Raw genomic sequence first — 8,040 nt, 5'->3', positions numbered from 1 at the left:
AATTCGCCAGATTGGTTACGTTGCCTTTGGGACCTTATGGTAGCCCAGGAATAAGAATTACCCCCATGATGGCATACCATTTGCAAAAGTAGACAACCCAATGTATTGCAAATAGAGTATGTCCAGTCTTTTTTAGTAGCCACTTGCTCACAAACACTGGCCAAAATCAGTGTTAATATTTGAAAATGCAAAAAACTAATTTGAACGCAAATTTTGGCCAGTGTTTGTGACTAAGTGGCTACTAAAAAAACTGAATATACCATATTTGCAATACCCTGGGTTGTCTACTATTGCAAATGGTATGCCATCATTGGGGTAATTTTCATTCCTGGGCTACAGTACGGTCTCAAAGGCAACCTGGCGAATTTTAATGTGAAAAAAATGAAACGCAAGCCTTATATTTGACTCTGTAACTTTTGAAAACACCATAAAAAAATGACGGGTACTGTTATACTCGGGAGACTTCGCTGAACACAAATATTAGTGTTTCAAAACAGTAAAACGTATCACAACAATTATATCGTCAGTGTAAGGGCCATTTGTGTGTGAAAAATGCAAAAAATTTCACTGTCACTGATGATATCGTCGTTGTAATAAATTTTACTGTTTTGAAACACTAATATTTGTGTTCAGCGAAGTCTTCCGAGTAAAACAGTACCCCCCATGTACAGGTTTTATGGTGTCTTGGAAAGTTACAGGGTTAAATATAGTGCTAGCAAATTAAATTCCATGAACTTTCGGCCTAGGTTGTCAAGCAGGTCCTGCAAATTGTAATTAATAAAATGACCTAATTATGTAAAATTATAACAAAAATATATACATATAATTATTATATATATATATATATATATATATATGTGTATATATATATATATATATGTATATAATTTATTTTTTTTAATTATTTATATATATATATATATATATATATGTATATATATATATATATAGTGATATATACGTATATACTTATGTATATAGATATATATATTATTTCGTTCTACATGTATTTTGATATCAATATATATATATTAATTTTAAAATACATTTAGAACGAAATTACGCATGTATATATATTTTTTATCTATTTATTTTTTATTATTTTTTTATTTTTATTAGATTTTATTTTTTAACGTATTTATATATTTATTTATTTATTATCATATATAAATATATATAATGAAAATTATATATATATATTTAATCAATATCATTGTACGTGTATTTTGATATTAATATATATTAATATATATATATATATATATATATATAAATTTGTATATATTAATATTAAAATACACGTAGACAGTGTATGTATATTTAGGTGTATGTGTGTATGTGTATATATATATACTTAGATCATAAATATAATAAATATATATATATATGATCTAAGTATATATAATTTAATTTTCAACTGTTTTAAAAATTGTTGTTTTTTTTCAGACAGCAGGGGGAGTACCTGTCATTACAGGCACTCCCCTTGCTGGCTTTGACATGGACGGCTATGCCATCCATGTGATTGCAGGGTCCTCGCAAGGACCTCGCGATCACATGGCCCAGGGGGGGCGGAGAGGACAGAGGGGGACTCCCTGGGTTCCCAAGTAAGTCCCCATACCGCAATCGCCGGTGTGGGATCGCCGGCGACCGGGTAAGTACAAAAGATCGCAGGGCGTTCTATGTCGCCCTGCGGCGTTTAGAGACACCAAAATAAGGACGACATAGAACGCCCTGCGGTCTTAAGGGGTTAAAGAAGACAATTTGTGGTTGAAACGTTGCCTGTACACTCTCCTAATAAATCTGCTTATCGGTTAAACCTTCTATTCTTCAACTATTGGTGAAGGAGGTTATAGTCGGTTTATGCCAAATTGTTTGCCACCCTGGACATGAAGAGATCAGTGAAGAAACACCAGCAAGAGCAGTCAAGCCAGAACTATAGAGCCCCGGGTGTGATCAACAAACTGGCCAGAGCAACGAATATTCCCAAATCTATGCAAGGTATCTATGCTTCCATGGCATAGAGTACTATGCATAGAAAAGTGGTGTCAGGGAGGCTGACCAACAAGCATTAAGACTTGACATTGATGGTCATTCAGGGAGGGTACAATTATTATTATTATTTATAAAGCTCCAACAAATTCTACAGCATTGTACAATGGGTGGACTAACAGACATGCAGTTACAATAAGACAAGTTTAATGCCCAGGAACAGAAGGTGCTGAGGGCCCTGCTCAGACAAGCTTACATTCTATAGGAAATTGGATAAAGTGACACAAGAGGTAAGGGTAAGATGTATTTCATGTCATGAAAAGTAGGTAGGTAGGTAATCACATAGAACAGGGATGAACAATCTGCGGCCCTCCAGATGTTTTAGGACTACATCTCCCTTGATGCTTTGCTAGCATTATAGCCCTAAGAGCATTATGGGAGATGTAGTCCAAAACATCTGGAGGGCCGCAGATTGCCCACCCCTGACATAAAAAGAAAATGATTGGTAGGCATTAGACAGCCCCATCCCATCAATTATGGGAATGTGTGCATGTAGGTGAAGTAACACTTCTGGGTTTGGCACTCAGCTGTGAGGAGCCGGACTCCGCCCCCCTCTGACACAGCTCTGACGGTATTTAGGGAGACTGGGCCAGAAGGAGGGTGCTTGGTGATTGATTGTTTGAGCTAACGTGTGAGCTGCCTCTGTGGGCTCCACAGGCTCAGCTACTGGGAGCTACTTCCACCAGACGTACCAGACGTACCTCTCCACAAGCTCAGACAAGCCCTTCCAGCCTTTGAGCAAATGCAAGGATTGCTGCATGCCATAAAGGATTACTGTAGAACTTTGCTACTTTACAAGTGGACCATGTGTCTGGACTATTGGAGGACTACCCATATTAACCTTAAGTATATCTTTCAGCTATTTGTCTGCAATATCATTTATTAATGAACTAATGCTTGCTTACTCAAATCTTCATTGCTAATCTCATGAAGGACAACTCCCATCATGCTTATTCACTATGAACTGTTTCTTGCTTTGCAATTACATTCTGTACTTCAAGTTACTAATCTCATGAAGGACAACTCCCATCATGCTTATTCACTATGAACTGTTCTTGCTTTGCAAATATCCTTTGCTAATTGATTATTGTTCCTATTGAAGATTATTCTCACAAACTAATGTTACTTAATGCATCTCTGAAGAAATACTTAATAATGAACTTTGTGTTGTGATTACTTGCACTTCTTCTTATTGGATTATTGCCTAAATGCTATTCATTTAAGTTTAACACTTATTAAAACTTCGGTTGAATCAAGTTACCAGTGATTCTCTCTTTTCTTAAAGCTACAGTATTGATACTTAAGGATTCTCCATTTCTTCACTATTGTAATTAGGGAGATTTCAAGCTGCAGTTGAGTTCCAACCCAAATCACCCCTAGTAGCGTAACAGACAGATCCCCACCAGTAAATCTAGTGTGGGAGATGAGATGCCATTGTATGGACATGTAGTATTGCATGTTTTCCTGCAAGCTGGATGCGGATGCACAATCTGAACTAATGCTTTTTGTTTTCAGTTCAAAAATATCTCCAGGCCAGGATATGTTTCAGATATTTTATTTCCCTGTAACTTAATATTTCTAGTCATATCGCTATTAGAATTTTTTTTCCATTTGCTCTGCTAAGATTATTTGACTTACCAATGACCACTGCAACTAACTGTCTTCAACATTGCCATTTCTTTGTGCTTCTTCAGAAGAGCTTAGATCGCACATCTGGAAACCATGGTCTGCCATGAAATTTCTCTCTGCGAAAGGCTTTGCTGATGCAGCATAAATACATTGAGTCTTGTTGCTGTGCTCAGTCCTGCCAGGGTGTAGAACTTTTGGCATTAAACTGGCTTCCGCAATGACACCTTGTTAGCAGAGTATATTTGTTCTTTTGTTTTACTTTGTTTTTTGGCATTTTGTTTATTGCCCTGGGGAGGCAAGAGTCTACAGTAGCTTTTATTATTTTCTTTAGAGTGTGTCTCTGATTCACAGTGTCATTTATTTCTGAAAATTACAATGATTCTTGCCATGAGAGATCCCGAATTCTGGCTAGAAACAAGAGATATATTCCTAAGTATGATTTACTGTGAATGTCAGAGCCTAGGATCACCAAGAGGTCACTTTGTAACATGTGTGAATAATCTGTTAGGAGAAAAATGACAGTGAAATGCCCATATAGTGCAATAGGAATAAGAAACCTTAATGTGAAATCATACTAGATTTAGTGTGATTAGTTAACTCTGTTGGGATCAAACCTTTACAAATCTTGTAATGAATTTTGCCTTAAGATACAGTGAAGTAGGGTTTACAGTCGAAGGCATCTCATCTTAGGTGCAGCAAACAAAGTTAAATTGGGAATAAAAATGAATGTTCTTATCGTAAGATTTTTCTACCTGTAAACCATCTTAAATACAGTGCAAGCCAGAAAAATGTATACACACTTTCACAGAGGATACCTTTAGACTTTTTTCGAACTTGGATCGAATTATGATAGCAATGTGTAAAAAGATGTTTTCTAAAAAGATGTCGTTATACGCATGACTCTAGCATCAACATGTAACCGTGGACAGCCCAAAAAAAAATGGCTGATGCACGGTTGTCATTTATGGAATGTAAGACCATTTTAAAGTGTCCCGAGCAGCAGTTCTCCATACTAATAAGTGTCTGGATGCTAATGGCAACCACGCTAGTAATTGTAGAGATCGGGGTAACTTGTATTCATGTCTTGATTTCTGAATTAATTTAGTATTAAAATATTTATACAGGTTTTTCTTTTGCTGAAGTGTGTATACATTTTTCTGGCTAGCTCTGCATATGCAATGTTGAGTGCATCTTCATCGCAAAAATACATAAACCAAACTCCAATCCCCCCAAACAATATTATTTGACAATCTGAAATGTAACTCAGAGTACTACAAAATTCTTAAAATTGCCTTGAAACTCAAATTAATGGGCCCAGAAAAAAACCCTAGAAACACAAAGCATGTAAGGTGGTTTTACTGTTTTTTTTTCTGTTCTGGGGGATGGCTCGTTCTATTTTGTACATCCTTACATACTTGCTAATACTCTTAATCAGTTCTTCATCCTTACAGACTTGCTAATATTCTCAATCAGTTCTTTGTAAAAAAAAAAAATGGTGTGCTAGAGTTGAGTAGATTAGGGCTATGGAGGAAACAGTTCACTCTGTCAACGATACTATGAGACGTGCTACAAAACATGGCCTCACTGGAACTTCCTGATGGATACCAGATGGTTGTACAGGGACATGTTACTGCAAATGAACCCCTCCTAGTCTAAATGCAACATCAGATTGGCCAAAATGCTTTGAGTCGAGTTAGACCTGGGACTTTTTTTTCTTTTTTCCCCTTCCCTTACCTTTCTCCTCTCTCTTATGTCATGTTTTATCAGTTAAAAATGCTGTGCTTTTCAAAAAATATTATTATTAGAAAAGTCCATTCAATGCAATCTCACACTCTTTAAAAGCATCATAAAATAGAGAAAAAAGCTGTAGTTGAAATACATTTTTAATTGTAATTTTGCCTAATTGTGGTGAGTATCATTTCTATGTAATCCATACCTGTAATCTTCTGTGGGGGACTTGTTTTCATGTACCTGAAAATATTTGAATATCACACTTTCTGACCTCTACAAATTTAAATGTGATAACCTTAGAGAGATTATCACCATAGGCATGTCAGGTCGGTTGAGCAGCTCATCATACTCTGGTTCATATGCGGGTGTTAGAGGATGATAACTCATTGTGGTATACTAGGTAAGGGTTTATAAAATGCTGGATTAGTGCCACACACAAAAAGATTATCAGGGTTTTTCACAAAACTGAGAAGGCTAAAGTAGATGAACTGGAACTTTAGCTCACTTGGAGAATTTTTCTACTAAGGGTATTTTGACCTTAAATTTGAATTTCACTTTGAGTTCACATGTAGATCCTAACAATCCTCGCTTTAGTAAATAACACTAAAAATGTAAGACTTTACTTGTCCCTCACCATCTGTAAGCTAGTGTAGTGGATCCCTAGGCTACAGTATGCTATTTGTTAATTATCTGTTAAGATTCGGCTTTTATCTGTTAGAAGTCCTCACTGTGCTACTGGAGACACCGACTTATATATTGACCAGACATTGTGATTCATAATAGGATTTGTAAATTAATTCCCAGAAATGTTCATCCTTCTTGCTGTGCGAGTACAGGTCAGGGGTAGATACACAGGAGCGGAAAAATAATAAAAACATTAAAAAAAAATAATAAAGCAAAACAAGTGAACAAAATACCTATATTTTTACATGAGTAAAAAAAAAATAGTAACCCTAATCTTTGTTCAAGCTATTTGATGAAACTGTGCTATCTTATTCAATCAAAGGACTAAAAAGAGTAAAGAAATATATGAAATGTGGTATATTTTCCATTTCCTTTAACAGTATACAGTAAATCGAATTAAGAGTAAATTGAACACATTATTTGAAAGACGTATCCAATGGGCATACAGTTTGCAACTAATTCTGTAAGTATTTAGGTATGTAAAAATGTAAAATATAAGATAAGATTTTCCATGGCTTTTGTATACATTTGGATTGACTTATGATTATAACGTATAATACCTTTACTAAGACGGAATGCTATGGACATTCAATACATGTAATCGTTTTATAATTTTTGCCTTCGATCAGCAGTTTATCCATGAGCACACTGCAAATGTACAATATGTAAGACATTACATTATTTTTGGAGTTCTTTTTCCCTTTTATGTCTTTGCGAGTGGTATGACAACTGTCTAGGGAAAACTGCATTAGCAGTGACATATAAATCATAGCAAGAGCATCGTATTGTCGTCAAAGTACTCATCTAATACGAGCTGGTCTCTGGTTTGGACACATGACATATTTATTTTTAACTTTAAAAATTTTGTTCTTATACTGATAATCAGAGGGAGGTTGTTGCAGGAAATGTCAAGGCTGTTGTTGGAGAAAAGAACTATTGTCATAGAACTATTAACATTAGGCAAATCTCGGGCATTATGTGCATTGCTTTATTTATAAGGTGGTATCAAAACTTAATATCCTTACCTAGCAGAAAAGTAACACTTTATGGGTCAGAAGTCCTTTGTAGAGATTTATAAAAGTGTTCTGTCCTAAAAAGTGGTAAAAATATAAACATTGGAGCAATCACCATGGAAACCAGTGGAACAAGCAGGCACAATTCATTGGCTCCGACCTTTTGAAGCTTCTCCATTGTATTAAAAATGGCCTGTAAATCATGGATTGTGATTGTTTTGAAAACTATTTATTTTTAAAACCCTCACACATGCAAATAGCCATTCACCCAGCATACCTCACAGACGGTCACATACGTTCACATACTAACACAAAATACTAATTCATATGCAGACACTTTCATATACTTACATAGTCATGCAACAAACATTCAAATGCACATTTAATCACACACACAATCACACATAGATACACAATCACTCAGTTGCATACATACACAGATAGATGATGACACACAAAGTCACATTAGCAGACACACACAATCACACACAGCCACATATATAGACAGATGCTTTAAGACACAGTTACACACACTGTCGTATACACAGAGGCTTCCAATCACACACAGTCATATACATAGAGATACATAATTTCACGCACACAGTCACATACACCAACACACACAATTACACATTCATTCACATGGATAGATTTAAGCATCCCTGTCCTTCTCCTGCACTTTTTCTTTTGGCACAACCAAAAGGTATAAAGAGGAGGTGGGAGATGCAGTGTCCTTGGTGTCCAGTTGTAGGGAAGCAAGTGACCATCCCCAAAAGTCTACTTTCTGCTTGCCCTTTACAATGCACAGTAACAAGCAAAGGGTGCTGGTATATTACTCAGCCTGCTGCCTGTTGTGATAATGTAGGCCAATAAAAAAAAAGGTTACTGCAGGTTATTTTTACATGAAAGAAGACATAACATTTCACAACTGCTA

This window comes from Pelobates fuscus, chromosome 3 (assembly GCF_036172605.1).
Source record: "Pelobates fuscus isolate aPelFus1 chromosome 3, aPelFus1.pri, whole genome shotgun sequence".
Classification (NCBI taxonomy): Eukaryota; Metazoa; Chordata; class Amphibia; order Anura; family Pelobatidae; genus Pelobates; species Pelobates fuscus.
This window is presented reverse-complemented; position numbering follows the sequence as displayed.